General features: G+C 47.7%; 1 protein-coding gene across 5 annotated transcripts in view; it reads right to left on the bottom strand.

The window, feature by feature from the left end:
- PGGHG (protein-glucosylgalactosylhydroxylysine glucosidase) overlaps positions 1 to 21,355 on the bottom strand; it is a 191,067-nt gene that overhangs the window by 101,597 nt on the left and 68,115 nt on the right. The gene's annotated exons all lie outside the window — the stretch shown is intronic.

The following is a 21,355-nucleotide window of genomic DNA, read 5'->3' as shown; positions in this document are numbered from 1 at the left end:
CTGTGTCGTCAAGTATACTATCCATCCATACCTGTGGTGCATTTCAGTTGTGCGCAGTATATATAGTAGTAGGCCATTGCTATGGATACTGGCATATAATTCCACACATTAAAAAATGGAGAACAAAAATGTGGAGGTTACAATAGGGAAAGATAAAGATCCACTTCCACCTCGTGCTGAAGCTGCTGCCACTAGTCATGGCCGAGACGATGAAATGCCATCAACGTCGTCTGCCAAGGCCGATGCCCAATGTCATAGTAGAGAGCATGTAAAATCCAAAAAACAAAAGTTCAGTAAAATGACCCAAAAATCAAAATTGAAAGCGTCTGATGAGAAGCGTCAATATGCCATTTACGACACGGAGTGGCAAGGAACGGCTGAGGCCCTGGCCTATGTTCATGGCTAGTGGTTCAGATTCACATGAGGATGGAAGCACTCATCCTCTCGCTAGAAAAATGAAAAGACTTAAGCTGGCAAAAGCACAGCAAAGAACTGTGCGTTCTTCTAAATCACAAATCCCCAAGGAGAGTCCAATTGTGTCGGTTGCGATGCATGACCTTCCCAACACTGGACGGGAAGAGCTTGCGCCTTCCACCATTTGCACGCCCCCTGCAAGTGCTGGAAGGAGCACCCGCAGTCCTGTTCCTGATACTCAAATTGAAGATGTCACTGTTGAAGTACACCAGGATGAGGATATGGGTGTTGCTGGCGCTGGGGAGGAAATTGACAAGGAGGATTCTGATGGTGAGGTGATTTGTTTAAGTCAGGCACCCGGGGAGACACCTGTTGTCCGTGGGACGAATATGGCTATTGACATGCCTGGTCAAAATACAAAAAAAATCACCTCTTCGGTGTGGAATTATTTCAACACAAATGCGGACAACAGGTGTCAAGCCGTGTGTTGCCTTTGTCAAGCTGTAATAAGTAGGGGTAAGGACGTTAACCACCTAGGAACATCCTCCCTTATACGTCACCTGGTCCGCATTCATCAGAAGTCAGTGACAAGTTCAAAAACTTTGGATGACAGTGGAAGCAGTCCACTGACCACTAAATCCCTTTCTCTTTCTAAATCCCTTTCTCTAACCAAGCTCCTGCAAACCACACCACCAACTCCCTCAGTGTCAATTTTTTACTTAGACAGGAAAGCCAATAGTCCTGCAGGCCATGTCACTGGCAAGTCTGACGAGTCCTCTCCTGCCTGGGATTCCTCCGATGCATCCTTGAGTGTAACGCCTACTGCTGCTGGCGCTGCTGTTGTTGCTGCTTGGAGTCGATCGTCATCCCAGAGGGGAAGTCGGAAGACCACTTGTACTACTTCCAGTAAGCAATTGACTGTCCAACAGTCCTTTGCGAGGAAGATGAAATATCACAGCAGTCATCCTGCTGCAAAGCGGATAACTCAGGTCTTGTCAGCCTGGGTGGTGAGAAACGTGGTTCCGGTATCCACCGTTAATTCAGAGGCAACTAGAGACTTGATTGAGGTACTGTGTCCCCGGTACCAAATACCATCTAGGATCCATTTCTCTAGGCAGGCGATACCGAAAATGTACACAGACCTCAGAAAAAGACTCACCAGTGTCCTAAAAAATGCAGTTGTACCCAATGTCCACTTAACCACGGACATGTGGACAAGTGGAGCAGGGCAGACTCAGAACTATATGACTGTGACAGCCCACTGGGTAGATGTATTGCCTCCCGCAGCAAGAACAGCAGCGGCGGCACCAGTAGCAGCATCTCGCAAACGCCAACTCGTTCCTAGGCAGGCTACGCTTTGTATCATCGCTTTCCATAAGAGGCACACAGCTGATAACCTCTTACGGAAACTGAGGAACATCATCGCAGAATGGCTTACCCCAATTGGACTCTCCTGGGGATTTGTGACATCGGACAACGCCACCAATATTGTGCGTGCATTACATCTGGGCAAATTCCAGCACGTCCCATGTTTTGCACATACATTGAATTTGGTGGTGCAGAATTATTTAAAAAACGGCAGGGGCGTGCAAGAGATGCTGTCGGTGGCCCGAAGAATTGCGGGCCACTTTCGGCATTCAGCCACCGCGTGCCGAAGACTGGAGCACCACCAAACACTCCTGAACCTGCCCTGCCATCATCTGAAGCAAGAGGTGGTAACGAGGTGGAATTCAACCCTCTATATGCTTCAGAGGATGGAGGAGCAGCAAAAGGCCATTCAAGCCTATACATCTGCCCACGATATAGGCAAAGGAGGGGGAATGCACCTGACTCAAGCGCAGTGGAGAATGATTTCAACGTTGTGCAAGGTTCTGCAACCCTTTGAACTTGCCACACGTGAAGTCAATTCAGACACTGCCAGCCTGAGTCAGGTCATTCCCCTCATCAGGCTTTTGCAGAAGAAGCTGGAGACATTGAAGGAGGAGCTAAAACAGAGCGATTCCGCTAGGCATGTGGGACTTGTGGATGGAGCCCTAAATTCGCTCAACCAGGATTCACGGGTGGTCACTCTGTTGAAATCAGAGCACTACATTTTGGCCACCATGCTCGATCCTAGATTTAAAACCTACGTTGTATCTCTCTTTCCGGCAGACACAAGTCTGCAGAGGTTCAAAGACCTGCTGGTGAGAAAATTGTCAAGTCAAGCGGAACGTGACCCGTCAACAGCTCCTCCTTCACATTCTCCCGCAACTGGGAATGCGAGGAAAAGGCTAAGAATTCCGAGCCCACCCGCTGGCGGTGATGCAGGGCAGTTTGGAGCGAGTGCTGACATCTGGTCCGGACTGAAGGACCTGGCAACGATTACTGACATGTCGTCTACTGTCACTGCATATGATTCTGTCACCATTGAAAGAATGGTGGAGGATTATATGAGTGACCGCATCCAAGTAGGCACGTCAGACAGTCCGTACGTATACTGGCAGGAAAAAGAGGCAATTTGGAGGCCCTTGCACAAACTGGCTGTATTTTACCTAAGTTGCCCACCCTCCAGTGTGTACTCCGAAAGAGTGTTTAGTGCAGCCGCTCACCTTGTCAGCAATCGGCGTACGAGGTTACTTCAAAAAATGTGGGGAAGATGATGTTCATCAAAATGAATGATAATCAATTCCTCCGTGGAGACATTCACCAGCAATTGCCTCCAGAAAGTACACAGGGACCTGAGATGGTGGATTCCAGTGGGGATGAATTAATAATCTGTGAGGAGGGGGATGTACACAGTGAAAGGGGTGAGGAATCGGAGGATGATGATGAGGTGGACATCTTGCCTCTGTAGAGCCAGTTTGTGCAAGGAGAGATTGATTGCTTCTTTTTTGGTGGGGGCCCAAACCAACCAGTCATTTCAGTCACAGTCGTGTGGCAGACCCTGTCGCTGAAATGATGGGTTCGATAAAGTGTGTATGTCCTGTTTATACAACATAAGGGTGGGTGGGAGGGCCTAAGGACAATTCCATCTTGCACCTCTTTTTTCTTTCATTTTTCTTTCCATCATGCGCTGTTTGGGGACAATTTTTTTGAAGTGCCATCCTGCCTGACACTGCAGTGCCACTCCTAGATGGGCCAGGTGTTTGTGTCGGCCACTTGTGTCGCTTAGCTAAGTCACACAGCGACCTTGGTGCGCCTCTTTTTTTCTTTGCATCATGTGCTGTTTGGGGACAATTTTTTTGAAGTGCCATCCTGCCTGACACTGCAGTGCCACTCCTAGATGGGCCAGGTGTTTGTGTCGGCCACTTGTGTCGCTTAGCTTAGTCACACAGCGACCTTGGTGCGCCTCTTTTTTTCTTTGTATCATGTGCTGTTTGGGGACAATTTTTTTGAAGTGCCATCCTATCTGACACTGCAGTGCCACTCCTAGATGGGCCAGGTGTTTGTGTCGGCCACTTGTGTCGCTTAGCTTAGTCACACAGCGACCTTGGTGCGCCTCTTTTTTTCTTTGCATCATGTGCTGTTTGGGGACATTTTTTTTTGAAGTGCCATCCTGCCTGACACTGCAGTGCCACTCCTAGATGGACCAGGTGTTTGTGTCGGCCACTTGTGTCGCTTAGCTTAGTCACACAGCGACCTTGGTGCGCCTCTTTTTTTCTTTGCATCATGTGCTGTTTGGGGACAATTTTTTTTGAAGTGCCATCCTGCCTGACACTGCAGTGCCACTCCTAGATGGGCCAGGTGTTTGTGTCGGCCACTTGTGTCGCTTAGCTTAGCCATCCAGCGACCTTGGTGCACCTCTTTTTTTCTTTGCATCATGTGCTGTTTGGGGACAATTTTTTTGAAGTGCCATCCTGTCTGACACTGCAGTGCCACTCCTAGATGGGCCAGGTGTTTGTGTCGGCCACTTGTGTCACTTAGCTTAGTCACACAGCGACCTTGGTGCGCCTCTTTTTTTCTTTGCATTATGTGCTGTTTGGGGACATTTTTTTTGAAGTGCCATCCTGCCTGACACTGCAGTGCCACTCCTAGATGGGCCAGGTGTTTGTGTCGGCCACTTGTGTCGCTTAGCTTAGTCACACAGCGACCTTGGTGCGCCTCTTTTTTTCTTTGCATCATGTGCTGTTTGGGGACAATTTTTTTGAAGTGCCATCCTGCCTGACACTGCAGTGCCACTCCTAGATGGGCCAGGTGTTTGTGTCGGCCACTTGTGTCGCTTAGCTTAGCCATCCAGCGACCTCGGTGCAAATTTTAGGACTAAAAATAATATTGTGAGGTGTGAGGTGTTCAGAATAGACTGAAAATGAGTGGAAATTATGGTTATTGAGGTTAATAATACTATGGGATCAAAATGACCCCCAAATTCTATAATTTAAGCTGTTTTTTGAGGGTTTTTTGTAAAAAACACCCGAATCCAAAACACACCCGAATCCGACAAAAAATTTTCAGGGAGGTTTTGCCAAAACGCGTTCGAATCCAAAACACGGCCGCGGAACCGAATCCAAAACCAAAACCCGAAAAATTTCCGGTGCACATCACTACTGTGTGTAGAGAGGGGTGCAGGGTAGCAGCAGTAGTGTAATGTAGTGTGTGTGTGTGTGTGTGTGTGTGTGTGTGTGGAGAGGTGTGCAGGGTAGCAGCGGTAGTGTAATGTAGTGTGTGTGTGTGTAGAGAGGGGTGCAGGGTAGCAGCGGTAGTGTAATGTAGTGTGTGTGTGGAGAGGTGTGCAGGGTAGCAGCAGTAGCGTAATGTAGTGTGTGTGAAGAGGTGTGCAGGGTAGCAGCGGTAGTGTAATGTAGTGTGTGTGTGTGTGTAGAGAGGGGTGCAGGGTAGCAGCGGTAGTGTAATGTAGTGTGTGTATGGAGAGGAGTGCAGGGTAGCAGTGGTAGTGTAATGTAGTGTGTGTATGGAGAGGGATGCAGGGTAGCAGTGGTAGTGTTGTGTGTGGGGAGGGAGGTTCAGGGTATTGGCTGCAGTGTATTGTGCGTGGAGGGGGAGGAGGTATAGTATGTACCTGTCCTGTGCCCGACAGGTCCCTGGAAAATTGCTCTGTGACGCTGAAGAAGAAGAGAACTGCAGGAGAGGCAGTGTTGCGGAAGGTGAGTAATTAAAGACTAAATAAGGTAATTAGAAAATTCCAATTGCTTAATTAGTCATTGGGACGGTTACCACAGCAGTTCATAACAATTCCAACCATTTTTCCTAAAGATATAGATTTTTAGGAAAAACTGTCTTGAAGACATTCCTGATTGTATGGGATGTCCCACAGCAGTTAGACATGAAACATATAGAGTTTGGACATGGTAGAACTCTCCCAATAGTTACTGTGTATTAGAGATGAGCGCCTGAAATTTTTCGGGTTTTGTGTTTTGGTTTTGGGTTCGGTTCCGCGGCCGTGTTTTGGGTTCGACCGCGTTTTGGCAAAACCTCACCGAATTTTTTTTGTCGGATTCGGGTGTGTTTTGGATTCGGGTGTTTTTTTCAAAAAACCCTAAAAAACAGCTTAAATCATAGAATTTGGGGGTCATTTTGATCCCAAAGTATTATTAACCTCAAAAACCATAATTTCCACTCATTTTCAGTCTATTCTGAATACCTCACACCTCACAATATTATTTTTAGTCCTAAAATTTGCACCGAGGTCGCTGGTGTGAGTAAGATAAGCGACCCTAGTGGCCGACACAAACACCGGGCCCATCTAGGAGTGGCACTGCAGTGTCACGCAGGATGTCCCTTCCAAAAAACCCTCCCCAAACAGCACATGACGCAAAGAAAAAAAGAGGCGCAATGAGGTAGCTGTGTGAGTAAGATAAGCGACCCTAGTGGCCGACACAAACACCGGGCCCATCTAGGAGTGGCACTGCAGTGTCACGCAGGATGTCCCTTCCAAAAAACCCTCCCCAAACAGCACATGACGCAAAGAAAAAAAGAGGCGCAATGAGGTAGCTGACTGTGTGAGTAAGATAAGCGACCCTAGTGGCCGACACAAACACCGGGCCCATCTAGGAGTGGCACTGCAGTGTCACGCAGGATGGCCCTTCCAAAAAACCCTCCCCAAACAGCACATGACGCAAAGAAAAAAAAGAGGCGCAATGAGGTAGCTGACTGTGTGAGTAAGATAAGCGACCCTAGTGGCCGACACAAACACCGGGCCCATCTAGGAGTGGCACTATAGTGTCACGCAGGATGGCCCTTCCAAAAAACCCTCCCCAAACAGCACATGAGGCAAAGAAAAAAAGAGGCGCAATGAGGTAGCTGACTGTGTGAGTAAGATAAGCGACCCTAGTGGCCGACACAAACACCGGGCCCATCTAGGAGTGGCACTGCAGTGTCACGCAGGATGGCCCTTCCAAAAAACCCTCCCCAAACAGCACATGACGCAAAGAAAAAAAGAGGCGCAATGAGGTAGCTGACTGTGTGAGTAAGATAAGCGACCCTAGTGGCCGACACAAACACCGGGCCCATCTAGGAGTGGCACTGCAGTGTCACGCAGGATGGCCCTTCCAAAAAAACCCTCCCAAAACAGCACATGACGCAAAGAAAAAAAGAGGCGCAATGAGGTAGCTGACTGTGTGAGTAAGATAAGCGACCCTAGTGGCCGACACAAACACCGGGCCCATCTAGGAGTGGCACTGCAGTGTCACGCAGGATGGCCCTTCCAAAAAACCCTCCCCAAACAGCACATGACGCAAAGAAAAAAAGAGGCGCAATGAGGTAGCTGACTGTGTGAGTAAGATAAGCGACCCTAGTGGCCGACACAAACACCGGGCCCATCTAGGAGTGGCACTGCAGTGTCACGCAGGATGGCCCTTCCAAAAAACCCTCCCCAAACAGCACATGACGCAAAGAAAAAAAGAGGCGCAATGAGGTAGCTGACTGTGTGAGTAAGATAAGCGACCCTAGTGGCCGACACAAACACCGGGCCCATCTAGGAGTGGCACTGCAGTGTCACGCAGGATGTCCCTTCCAAAAAACCCTCCCAAACAGCACATGACGCAAAGAAAAAAAGAGGCGCAATGAGGTAGCTGACTGTGTGAGTAAGATAAGCGACCCTAGTGGCCGACACAAACACCGGGCCCATCTAGGAGTGGCACTGCAGTGTCACGCAGGATGGCCCTTCCAAAAAACCCTCCCCAAACAGCACATGACGCAAAGAAAAAAAGAGGCGCAATGAGGTAGCTGACTGTGTGAGTAAGATAAGCGACCCTAGTGGCCGACACAAACACCGGGCCCATCTAGGAGTGGCACTGCAGTGTCACGCAGGATGGCCCTTCCAAAAAACCCTCCCCAAACAGCACATGACGCAAAGAAAAAAAGAGGCGCAATGAGGTAGCTGACTGTGTGAGTAAGATAAGCGACCCTAGTGGCCGACACAAACACCGGGCCCATCTAGGAGTGGCACTGCAGTGTCACGCAGGATGGCCCTTCCAAAAAACCCTCCCAAAACAGCACATGACGCAAAGAAAAAAAGAGGCGCAATGAGGTAGCTGACTGTGTGAGTAAGATAAGCGACCCTAGTGGCCGACACAAACACCGGGCCCATCTAGGAGTGGCACTGCAGTGTCACGCAGGATGGCCCTTCCAAAAAACCCTCCCCAAACAGCACATGACGCAAAGAAAAAAAGAGGCGCAATGAGGTAGCTGACTGTGTGAGTAAGATAAGCGACCCTAGTGGCCGACACAAACACCGGGCCCATCTAGGAGTGGCACTGCAGTGTCACGCAGGATGGCCCTTCCAAAAAACCCTCCCCAAACAGCACATGACGCAAAGAAAAAAAGAGGCGCAATGAGGTAGCTGACTGTGTGAGTAAGATAAGCGACCCTAGTGGCCGACACAAACACCGGGCCCATCTAGGAGTGGCACTGCAGTGTCACGCAGGATGTCCCTTCCAAAAAACCCTCCCCAAACAGCACATGACGCAAAGAAAAAAAGAGGCGCAATGAGGTAGCTGACTGTGTGAGTAAGATAAGCGACCCTAGTGGCCGACACAAACGCCGGGCCCATCTAGGAGTGGCACTGCAGTGTCACGCAGGATGGCCCTTCCAAAAAACCCTCCCCAAACAGCACATGACGCAAAGAAAAATAAAAGAAAAAAGAGGTGCAAGATGGAATTGTCCTTGGGCCCTCCCACCCACCCTTATGTTGTATAAACAAAACAGGACATGCACACTTTAACCAACCCATCATTTCAGTGACAGGGTCTGCCACACGACTGTGACTGATATGACGGGTTGGTTTGGACCCCCCCCAAAAAAGAAGCAATTAATCTCTCCTTGCACAAACTGGCTCTACAGAGGCAAGATGTCCACCTCATCATCATCCTCCGATATATCACCGTGTACATCCCCCTCCTCACAGATTATCAATTCGTCCCCACTGGAATCCACCATCTCAGCTCCCTGTGTACTTTGTGGAGGCAATTGCTGCTGGTCAATGTCTCCGCGGAGGAATTGATTATAATTCATTTTAATGAACATCATCTTCTCCACATTTTCTGGATGTAACCTCGTACGCCGATTGCTGACAAGGTGAGCGGCGGCACTAAACACTCTTTCGGAGTACACACTAGTGGGAGGGCAACTTAGGTAGAATAAAGCCAGTTTGTGCAAGGGCCTCCAAATTGCCTCTTTTTCCTGCCAGTATAAGTACGGACTGTGTGACGTGCCTACTTGGATGCGGTCACTCATATAATCCTCCACCATTCTTTCAATGTTGAGAGAATCATATGCAGTGACAGTAGACGACATGTCCGTAATCGTTGTCAGGTCCTTCAGTCCGGACCAGATGTCAGCATCAGCAGTCGCTCCAGACTGCCCTGCATCACCGCCAGCGGGTGGGCTCGGAATTCTGAGCCTTTTCCTCGCACCCCCAGTTGCGGGAGAATGTGAAGGAGGAGATGTTGACAGGTCGCGTTCCGCTTGACTTGACAATTTTCTCACCAGCAGGTCTTTCAACCCCAGCAGACTTGTGTCTGCCGGAAAGAGAGATCCAAGGTAGGCTTTAAATCTAGGATCGAGCATGGTGGCCAAAATGTAGTGCTCTGATTTCAACAGATTGACCACCCGTGAATCCTTGTTAAGCGAATTAAGGGCTCCATCCACAAGTCCCACATGCCTAGCGGAATCGCTCCGTGTTAGCTCCTCCTTCAATGTCTCCAGCTTCTTCTGCAAAAGCCTGATGAGGGGAATGACCTGACTCAGGCTGGCAGTGTCTGAACTGACTTCACGTATGGCAAGTTCAAAGGGCATCAGAACCTTGCACAACGTTGAAATCATTCTCCACTGCGCTTGAGACAGGTGCATTCCACCTCCTATATCGTGCTCAATTGTATAGGCTTGAATGGCCTTTTGCTGCTCCTCCAACCTCTGAAGCATATAGAGGGTTGAATTCCACCTCGTTACCACTTCTTGCTTCAGATGATGGCAGGGCAGGTTCAGTAGTTTTTGGTGGTGCTCCAGTCTTCTGTACGTGGTGCCTGTACGCCGAAAGTGTCCCGCAATTCTTCTGGCCACCGACAGCATCTCTTGCACGCCCCTGTCGTTTTTTAAAAAATTCTGCACCACCAAATTCAAGGTATGTGCAAAACATGGGACGTGCTGGAATTTGCCCATATTTAATGCACACACAATATTGCTGGCGTTGTCCGATGCCACAAATCCACAGGAGAGTCCAATTGGGGTAAGCCATTCCGCGATGATCTTCCTCAGTTGCCGTAAGAGGTTTTCAGCTGTGTGCGTATTCTGGAAACCGGTGATACAAAGCGTAGCCTGCCTAGGAAAGAGTTGGCGTTTGCGAGATGCTGTTACTGGTGCCGCCGCTGCTGTTCTTGCGGCGGGAGTCCATACATCTACCCAGTGGGCTGTCACAGTCATATAGTCCTGACCCTGCCCTGCTCCACTTGTCCACATGTCCGTGGTTAAGTGGACATTGGGTACAGCTGCATTTTTTAGGACACTGGTGACTCTTTTTCTGAGGTCTGTGTACATTTTCGGTATCGCCTGCCTAGAGAAATGGAACCTAGATGGTATTTGGTACCGGGGACACAGTACCTCCAACAAGTCTCTAGTTGGCTCTGCAGTAATGATGGATACCGGAACCACGTTTCTCACCACCCAGGATGCCAAGGCCTCAGTTATCCGCTTTGCTGTAGGATGACTGCTGTGATATTTCATCTTCCTCGCAAAGGACTGTTGGACAGTCAATTGCTTGGTGGAAGTAGTAAAAGTGGTCTTACGACTTCCCCTCTGGGATGACCATCGACTCCCAGCAGCAACAACAGCAGCGCCAGCAGCAGTAGGCGTTACACGCAAGGATGCATCGGAGGAATCCCAGGCAGGAGAGGACTCGTCAGAATTGCCAGTGACATGGCCTGCAGGACTATTGGCATTCCTGGGGAAGGAGGAAATTGACACTGAGGGAGTTGGTGGGGTGGTTTGCGTGAGCTTGGTTACAAGAGGAAGGGATTTACTGGTCAGTGGACTGCTTCCGCTGTCACCCAAAGTTTTTGAACTTGTCACTGACTTATTATGAATGCGCTGCAGGTGACGTATAAGGGAGGATGTTCCGAGGTGGTTAACGTCCTTACCCCTACTTATTACAGCTTGACAAAGGGAACACACGGCTTGACACCTGTTGTCCGCATTTCTGTTGAAATAGTTCCACACCGAAGAGCTGATTTTTTTGGTATTTTCACCAGGCATGTCAACGGCCATATTCCTCCCACGGACAACAGGTGTCTCCCCGGGTGCCTGACTTAAACAAACCACCTCACCATCAGAATCCTCCTGGTCAATTTCCTCCCCAGCGCCAGCAACACCCATATCCTCCTCATCCTGGTGTACTTCAACACTGACATCTTCAATCTGACTATCAGGAACTGGACTGCGGGTGCTCCTTCCAGCACTTGCAGGGGGCGTGCAAATGGTGGAAGGCGCATGCTCTTCACGTCCAGTGTTGGGAAGGTCAGGCATCGCAACCGACACAATTGGACTCTCCTTGTGGATTTGGGATTTCGAAGAACGCACAGTTCTTTGCGGTGCTACTGCTTTTGCCAGCTTGAGTCTTTTCATTTTTCTAGCGAGAGGCTGAGTGCCTCCATCCTCATGTGAAGCTGAACCACTAGCCATGAACATAGGCCAGGGCCTCAGCCGTTCCTTGCCACTCCGTGTGGTAAATGGCATATTGGCAAGTTTACGCTTCTCCTCCGACAATTTTATTTTAGGTTTTGGAGTCCTTTTTTTACTGATATTTGGTGTTTTGGATTTGACATGCTCTGTACTATGACATTGGGCATCGGCCTTGGCAGACGACGTTGCTGGCATTTCATCGTCTCGGCCATGACTAGTGGCAGCAGCTTCAGCACGAGGTGGAAGTGGATCTTGATCTTTCCCTAATTTTGGAACCTCAACATTTTTGTTCTCCATATTTTAATAGGCACAACTAAAAGGCACCTCAGGTAAACAATGGAGATGGATGGATACTAGTATACAATTATGAATGGACTGCCGAGTGCCGACACAGAGGTAGCTACAGCCATGGACTATTGTACTGTACTGTGTCTGCTGCTAATATAGACTGGATGATAATGAGATGTAGTATGTATGTATAAAGAAGAAAGAAAAAAAAACACGGGTAGGTGGTATACAATTATGGACGGACTGCCGAGTGCCGACACAGAGGTAGCTACAGCCGTGGACTACCGTACTGTACTGTGTCTGCTGCTAATATAGACTGGATGATAATGAGATGTAGTATGTATTGTAACACTGTAGGGGTGCAAGGTGCCTTTTCCTGGGGAATATGGCAGCCCGCAGCAGCTGAGGAACAACACAAGTCCAGTTTCTGGTACAACCGACCCCGGCCAGTTTTATTGAAACAGAAAATAAAACAAACCCCAAAATAAAAATACCTTGCCTGTCCGGCACTAACTAAACATAAGATGTTCCTAACTGTCACTAAACAAAACACAGAGTTCTTCAGTACATACTGTATAGCTTACTTGCATCAGAAAGCGTGTCTCTCACACACAGATCCTGCAGCCTTCCCAGGCAGTCTGCCCATACTAATCAGGTTAGAAGCACTATATCACTCTTACACATCTGAAACCCTGATTAGCCCTCTGTGAGGCCAAAGACCCGAACTGGGCCCAATGTCTAGAACTCGCCTTATCTCTCTCTCAGAGCCTTTTCCCAGCTTTTACAGCAAACTGAAAAGGTTCAGACAAAACAAAAAGCATTTTTCCTAGAAGTTAACATTTTCTAAAACATGTAAGACAAGAACCTGGGACAAATATACCTGCCCTCAAACACTATCCCAGTGTTCTTGTCACATATCCCCCTCCCCTGTTTCGACCTAGGGGCCGGAACACTTGTAGCCCCCAAACAGAAGATGCGAGACAATGCATCTGCGTTGGCCAATTGTGTTCCCGGTCTATGTTCGACAGTAAACTTAAAGTCCTGCAACGCTAGAAACCATCTAGTTACACGAGCATTCTTGCCTCTATTTACATACATCCATTTTAAAGGGGCATGGTCTGTCACTAGTCTGAATTGTCTACCCAAGAGGTAATATCTCAAGGTATCTAGTGCCCACTTAATGGCTAAAGCCTCTTTTTCCACAATGGCATACCTTTTTTCATGCTCATTGAGTTTCCTACTCAAATAAATGATAGGGTGTTCATCCCCATCTCTGGTTTGGGACAGCACAGCACCTATCCCTACCTCTGAGGCATCTGTCTGTACCACAAATTCTTTTGAAAAATCTGGTGTTATCAACACCGGTTGTGAACACAAAGCCACTTTTAATGCTTGGAACGCCTTTTCTGCATCAGGGTTCCATTTCACCACATTTGACTGCTTCCCTTTGGTAAGGTCTGACAACGGCACCGCTGTGGTCGCAAAATTAGGAATAAACCGTCTATAGTACCCAGTAATTCCCAAAAAAGCCCTTACCTGTTTTTTATTCACTGGACGAGGCCAGTTTTGAATAGCATCAACTTTATTCAATTGGGGCCTAATCAGACCTCTGCCTATGGTGAAGCCCAAGTATTTGACCTCCTCCATTGCGAGGCAGCACTTCTTTGGGTTAGCAGTTAACCCTGCCTCTCTGATTGAGTCCAGTACTGCTTGTACTTTAACCAAATGGGACCCCCAGTCTGTACTGTGAATTACCACATCATCCAAATAGGCAGCTGCATATTTTCTATGGGGCCTCAAAATTTTATCCATCGCCCGTTGAAAGGTTGCTGGAGCCCCATGCAACCCAAAGGGTAACATCTTATACTGGTACAGCCCCTCCGGAACCGAAAAGGCTGTTTTTTCTTTGGCGCTATCAGATAAAGGTATTTGCCAGTAACCTTTGGTCAGGTCCAATGTGGTGAGAAACCTGGCTGTTCCCAGCCTTTCTACAAGCTCATCCACACGGGGCATGGGGTATGCGTCAAACTTGGACACCTCATTTAACTTACGAAAGTCATTACAGAAGCGTATGCTACCGTCGGGCTTCGGGATGAGCACTATGGGACTGGACCACTCACTGTTAGACTCCTCTATGACTCCAAGTTCTAACATGGTTTTAACTTCCTTAGAAATAGCTTCTCGCTGAGCTTCAGGAATCCTATATGGCTTTAAATGAACCCTGACCCCTGGTTCTGTGACAATGTCATGTTTTATTATGGTCGTTCGGCCAGGCAGCTCTGAAAATACCTCCCTATTTTGGATGAGAAATTCTTTAACCTGATTGTTCTGATCAGCTGATAATGTCTCTGACACCTTCACTGCGGGAAGCAACCGGGGTGAAGACACCGAAGGGCAAGGCTCCGCTGACAGAGACAACCTATCTTTCCAGGGTTTGATTAAGTTAACATGGTAGATCTGTTCGGGTTTTCTCTTTCCCGGCTGGTATACTTTGTAATTAACCTCATTCACTTTTTCCCTAATCTCAAATGGACCCTGCCATTTAGCTAGGAATTTGCTTTCCACAGTGGGTACCAAAACAAGAACTCTATCTCCAGGAGCAAATTCCCGTATCTTGGCACTCCGGTTATAGACCCTCTGTTGAGCACTTTGGGCCTGTTCCATGTGCTCTCTGACAACAGGTACCACGGCTGCAATCCTATCCTGCATTTGTGTTACATGCTCAATAACGCTTCTATAAGGAGTGGGCTGTCCTTCCCACGTCTCTTTGGCAATATCCAACAGCCCTCTGGGGTGTCTACCATACAACAAATCAAATGGAGAAAACCCCGTAGAGGACTGAGGGACTTCTCTGATGGCCATTAACAAGTAGGGCAACAAACAATCCCAGTTTTTCCCATCTCTCTCAACAACCTTTTTTAACATACTTTTTAATGTTTTATTAAACCTTTCCACCAACCCGTCAGTTTGGGGATGGTAGATGGACGTCCTGAGGTGAGTGACCTTAAATAACTTGCACAATTCTTTCATGATCCTTGACATAAATGGAGTACCTTGGTCAGTCAAAATTTCTTTTGGTATTCCCACTCTACTAAATACCTGCACCAGCTCCCTAGCTATCGCCTTGGTTGTGATAGTGCGTAAAGGGACAGCCTCAGTGGCATAGTCCATAATTACCAGGATATACTGATGGCCCCGAGCAGACTTTAACAAGGGCCCCACGAGATCCATGGCTATTCTGTCAAACGGGACCTCTATAATAGGCATGGGAACTAGTGGGCTCCTGAAATGGGGTCTAGGGGCATGATACTGGCATTCAGGACAGGAAGAACAATATTCAGACACTTCTTTATAAACCCCTGGCCAAAAGAACCTTTGTAAAACTCTTTCAGTGGTTTTTTCTGCCCCTAAATGTCCTGCGGTAACGTGACTATGAGCTAAATCTAGTACCGTTCTCCGATAAGGCTGGGGAACTACCAGCTGTTCCACCACATCCTCACCCCTTTTGACAATGTGGTACAAGAGCTCATTACAGATGGCCATGTGGGGATACGTAACCCTGTCACCTGGTACCACAGGTTCCCCATTAACAATCTTAACATTCTCTCTAGCCTTTATTAAGGTAGGATACTTTAACTGTTCAGACGCAAACAGATCCTTCTTTACCTCCAGGTCAGGCACGCTTTCAGTTCTAACTACTATGTCTCTGTTCCCGGCAAGAGGGTCCTCACTGGACTCCCCATCTGTCACTTCCCCAGCCAAACTAGCAAAAGGCAAAGGGCCAGAAAGTTCCGAAGACCCACGTACATCCATAAAATCACCGGTATTATCAACTGGCTTTTTACTTCTCACATCTGTTGATAACCGTGATTCCCACAGTTTCCAAAAATGAGGAAAATCCCTCCCTATTATGGCCTCATGCACCAAGGTAGGGACCAGTCCCACTTTAACCATTGCTGACCCACAACAAGTTTCTATATTCACCTCAGCAGTGGCATAATGTTGGGTATCCCCATGTATGCAAGTTACCCCAATAGGTATTTGCTGGACCTTTAAGGGGTTCACTAACCCAGCTTTCACGAGGGTAACTAAACTTCCTGAATCTGGCAAGGCCTCTACCCGGTTACCTTCTAAGAACACATCACACATTTGTTTTTCCAGCTCAGGTGAAGGTACCACTGTACAAGCTAACCTAGCAAAGAAAGACATTCTGCGACATTCAAAGGCAGCATCACATTGCATGGGTTCTTGCGTGACTGGGCAATTGGCAATAACATGACCTGGCATACCACACCTAAAACATTTAACCACACGATTGTCAACCCATTTGGGCAGCATAGACCGTTCTAGCCCCATTGGCCTGTTTCCAGGGCCAGTGTTTACAGTCTCTCCAGCCTTGCGTTCTCTTAACCGCCCAGCAACATTTTCCCACGGAACAGTCTTACCAGTCTTTACTGAAGGGCGCTGTCGAGGACCTATGGGTTGCTGGGTGGTCATCAGTAGTTCCTCTGCTGCCAAATACCTCTCTACCATGTCCACTAACTGGTCAGCAGTACCCGGGTTTCCATGGCTCACCCACTTGCGCAGGACCATGGGCAAAGATCTCAAGTAGCGGTCCATGACGACTCTTTCCACCATCTGGGGACCAGTTAATGTCTCTGGCTGCAGCCATTTTTTTGTTAGCTGAATAAGGTCGTGCATCTGGGAGCGCGGAGGCTTCTCCATGGCGTACAGCCAACGGTGCACCCGTTGCGCTCGTACTGACAGCGTGACTCCCAGGTGGGTCAGGATCTCAGTCTTTAGTTTATCATAGTCCCGAGCCTCAGCAGGGCTTAAATCAAAGTAAGCTTTTTGGGGCTCACCTGACAGGAAAGGTGCCAGCAGACTGGCCCACTGTGCTTTCGGCCAGTTCTCACGCTCGGCAGTCCTTTCAAACGTGGTCAGATAGGCCTCCACATCATCAGCCTCTGTCATTTTCTGCAGGAAGTGACTGGCTCGTATAGAACTAGAGCTGGTTGGAGCACTGACGGCCACATCTCCAACCCGAGCTGCAAGTCTCTGCACCACTTCTGTTAAGGCCTCTCTATCCTGACGCTGTTGCCTGTAAAGTTCATCAACAACTGCCTGCTGTTGTCTCTTATTTTCCTCCATTGCCACCTGCTGTAGTCTCCAATTTTCCTCCATTGCCACCTGCTGCTGTCGGTTGGCCTCCTGCTGAGCCGCTGTAGCTTGCAGCAAGGCTTTAAGCAGATCCTCCATGTCAACAGATTTTTCAGGCGGCTTTGCAGCTGCTTTCACCCAGGACATATATCAAACCCTCAGGGGTGAGTCTCAGTAACTTCACACTGGGCTGTATCTGCATAAACCACCGTTTTCTGCAGGCCTCACAAAGCTGCTGCTTTCACTTATGCGCAGAACGGCCTACTCGCATTCTCCACCAAGTTGTAACACTGTAGGGGTGCAAGGTGCCTTTTCCTGGGGAATATGGCAGCCCGCAGCAGCTGAGGAACAACACAAGTCCAGTTTCTGGTACAACCGACCCCGGCCAGTTTTATTGAAACAGAAAATAAAACAAACCCCAAAATAAAAATACCTTGCCTGTCCGGCACTAACTAAACATAAGATGTTCCTAACTGTCACTAAACAAAACACAGAGTTCTTCAGTACATACTGTATAGCTTACTTGCATCAGAAAGCGTGTCTCTCACACACAGATCCTGCAGCCTTCCAAGGCAGTCTGCCCATACTAATCAGGTTAGAAGCACTATATCACTCTTACACATCTGAAACCCTGATTAGCCCTCTGTGAGGCCAAAGACCCGAACTGGGCCCAATGTCTAGAACTCGCCTTATCTCTCTCTCAGAGCCTTTTCCCAGCTTTTACAGCAAACTGAAAAGGTTCAGACAAAACAAAAAGCATTTTTCCTAGAAGTTAACATTTTCTAAAACATGTAAGACAAGAACCTGGGACAAATATACCTGCCCTCAAACACTATCCCTGTGTTCTTGTCACAGTATGTATAAAGAAGAAAGAAAAAAAAACCACAGGTAGGTGGTATACAATTATGGATGGACTGCCGAGTGCCGACACAGAGGTAGCTACAGCCGTGGACTACCGTACTGTACTGTGTCTGCTGCTAATATAGACTGGATGATAATGAGATGTAGTATGTATGTATAAAGAAGAAAGAAAAAAAAACCACGGGTAGGTGGTATACAATTATGGACGGACTGCCGAGTGCCGACACAGAGGTAGCTACAGCCGTGGACTACCGGACTGTACTGTGTCTGCTGCTAATATAGACTGGATGATAATGAGATGTAGTATGTATAAAGAAGAAAGAAAAAAAAACCACGGTAGGTGGTATACAATTATGGATGGACTGCCGAGTGCCGACACAGAGGTAGCTACAGCCGTGGACTACCGTACTGTACTGTGTCTGCTGCTAATATAGACTGGATGATAATGAGATGTAGTATGTATAAAGAAGAAAGAAAAAAAAACCACGGGTAGGTGGTATACAATTATGGATGGACTGCCGAGTGCCGACACAGAGGTAGCTACAGCCGTGGACTACCGTACTGTACTGTGTCTGCTGCTAATATAGACTGGTTGATAATGAGATGTAGTATGTATGTATAAAGAAGAAAGAAAAAAAAACCACGGGTAGGTGGTATACAATTATGGACGGACTGCCGAGTGCCGACACAGAGGTAGCTACAGCCGTGGACTACCGTACTGTACTGTGTCTGCTGCTAATATAGACTGGATGATAATGAGATGTAGTATGTATAAAGAAGAAAGAAAAAAAAAAACCACGGGTAGGTGGTATACAATTATGGATGGACTGCCGAGTGCCGACACAGAGGTAGCTACAGCCGTGGACTACCGTACTGTACTGTGTCTGCTGCTAATATAGACTGGATGATAATGAGATGTAGTATGTATAAAGAAGAAAGAAAAAAAAACCCACGGGTAGGTGGTATACAATTATGGATGGACTGCCGAGTGCCGACACAGAGGTAGCTACAGCCGTGAACTACCATACTGTGTCTGCTGCGACTGGATGATAAATAATGATATAAAAAATATATATATATCACTACTGCAGCCGGACAGGTATATATTATATAATGACGGACCTGCTGGACACTGTCTGTCAGCAGAATGAGTTTTTTATAGAATAAAAAAAAAACACCACACAAGTCACATGACGAGTGTTTAACTTTTTCAGGCAATCACAATATAGTATACTATACTGGTGGTCAGTGTGGTCAGGTCACTGGTCAGTCACACTGGCAGTGGCACTCCTGCCTGCAGCAAAAGTGTGCACTGTTTAATTTTAATAATATGTATGTACTCCTGGCTCCTGCTATAACCTATAACTGCTCCCCAGTCTCCCCCACAATTAAGCTGTGTGAGCACAGTCAGATATTATACATAGATGATGCAGCACACTGGGCTGAGCACAGATATGGTATGTGACTGAGTCACTGTGTATCGTTTTTTTCAGGCAGAGAACGGATTATATTAAATAAAACTGCACTGGTGGTCACTGGTCAGTGGTCAGTCACTAGTAAACTCTGCACTCTCTAGTACTCCTAAGCTCCAGTAAATCAAGTGTCTCTGTCTCAATCTCACTCTCTCTCTTCTAATCTAAATGGAGAGGATGCCAGCCACGTCCTCTCCCTATCAATCTCAATGCACGTGTGAAAATGGCGGCGACGCGCGGCTCCTTATATAGAATCCGAGTCTCGCGATAGAATCCGAGCCTCGCGAGAATCCGACAGCGTCATGATGACGTTCGGGCGCGCTCGGGTTAACCGAGCAAGGCGGGAAGATCCGAGTCGCTCGGATCCGTGTAAAAAAAGCTGAAGTTCGGGCGGGTTCGGATTCCGAGGAACCGAACCCGCTCATCTCTACTGTGTATACTGTACACGCCATACACACTTAAGGGCACTATACATTTAACAATCCGCCGTCGAGCTGCCCGACGGCGGATACGGCCGCCTGGCAAACCGGCGGGGGGGGGGGGGAGTGACGGGGGAGTCGGGTTTCTTTACTTCCTCCGTCACCCGGCTCCATAGCACAGCAGGCAAATATGGATGAGATCGTCCATATTGGCCTGCATGTACAAGCGACAGGGCACCAGCGATGAACGAGCACGGGGCCGTGCATCATTCATCGCTGGTGCCTCCACACTGAAAGATATGAACGGTATCTCGTTCATTAATGAACGAGATCGTTCATATCTTTTACTTATGTCGCCCAGTGTGTAGGGCCCAATATACCATCATCTTCTCCCCACTGCTTTCAATGGTTCTGCCGTCCCACTGCTTCTTTGGTTACGATGACTGCTTATGATTTGTACTGTAGGTCACTTTTTTCTTGTTCTGTTTATGCTGTTCCTGTTTATTAACTTTGTAAGGTAGTGCAAACCCTTTGTTGTGCCATACAAGTAAATGATGATAATAGTAAAGGATATGGAAGTATTTGTAGCAATGTTTTCAGGAGTTATATGGCTCCAGTAGCTGACACCATCTTTAGATAGCAATAGTTATTGTAGCCTGTGGGCTACATTTCACAAAATTTACCTGGCAAGTGGCAAGGGATATGTAGGATCTGCTGCTCCCCTCCTCCTGCTCCAAATTTGGCTCTTTGTAGTGGATGGGGAATGAGAAGCTCTGACGTTTTGTCCCAGGCAAGTAGACGGATTTAACTAGGGGTTGCAGTACGCCCTGTAAAATCTGCCACCTGCAGGTGGACGTGCGGTGAGGTAAATTGCTCAGGTGGCACTATCTAGTACCAGAGCCAGATTTAAAGAATATATGAGCTCTAGGGTTCATGTGGGCATTATACACAGGTGCAGCAATATATACTGCTGGAAATCTGGTGAGTTTTGATCAGAGATGTGCGGAAAAGATAGGCAGGGGCGGCACTTTCGTAACTTTCACAGACTTTTTACTTCAGAGATTTGACTATAAAAATTATTAGAATAATATAAAAAGATATTTCTTATATCTTATTTGTATTTTTCATATACTTTATATAGTCAAAACTTTGTCTTATATGTTAGTATGACAAGAAAGGCTCTGCCCTCCTGCCTCACCTCTCTGCACGTCACTGCCTCCCCATCACCTATCTCTCCTGTTACCCAGTGATTCTCACCATTTCCCTGTCACCTCTCTCCTGTCACCCACTGACTCTCACCCTCTCCCTGTCATCCTCTTTTCACCCTCTGCTGGTCACTCTCTACCTCTCATTGTCACCCCCCCCCCCTTCCTGTACTAAGCTTTACAAGTGATTAAGTGGAGATGGATAAATAGTAATAAAGTACCAGCCAACCAGCTCCTACTGTAACTGTCATTTTTCAAACACGTCCTGTAACATGTCAGTTAGGAGCTGATTGGCTGCTACTTTATCCATCTTCACATTATCACCTTTTAAGGCCTACTAAATTTGGGCCAATGACTATGATGCGGCAGTAGTAGGGCGCAAAATTTATAGTTTGCAGGAGGGCGCCGAACCCCCTAGCACCGGCCC

This window comes from Pseudophryne corroboree, chromosome 11 (assembly GCF_028390025.1).
Source record: "Pseudophryne corroboree isolate aPseCor3 chromosome 11, aPseCor3.hap2, whole genome shotgun sequence".
NCBI lineage: Eukaryota > Metazoa > Chordata > Amphibia > Anura > Myobatrachidae > Pseudophryne > Pseudophryne corroboree.
The sequence above is the reverse complement of the archived record's forward strand: the minus strand, read 5'-3'. Positions and strand labels throughout refer to the sequence as shown.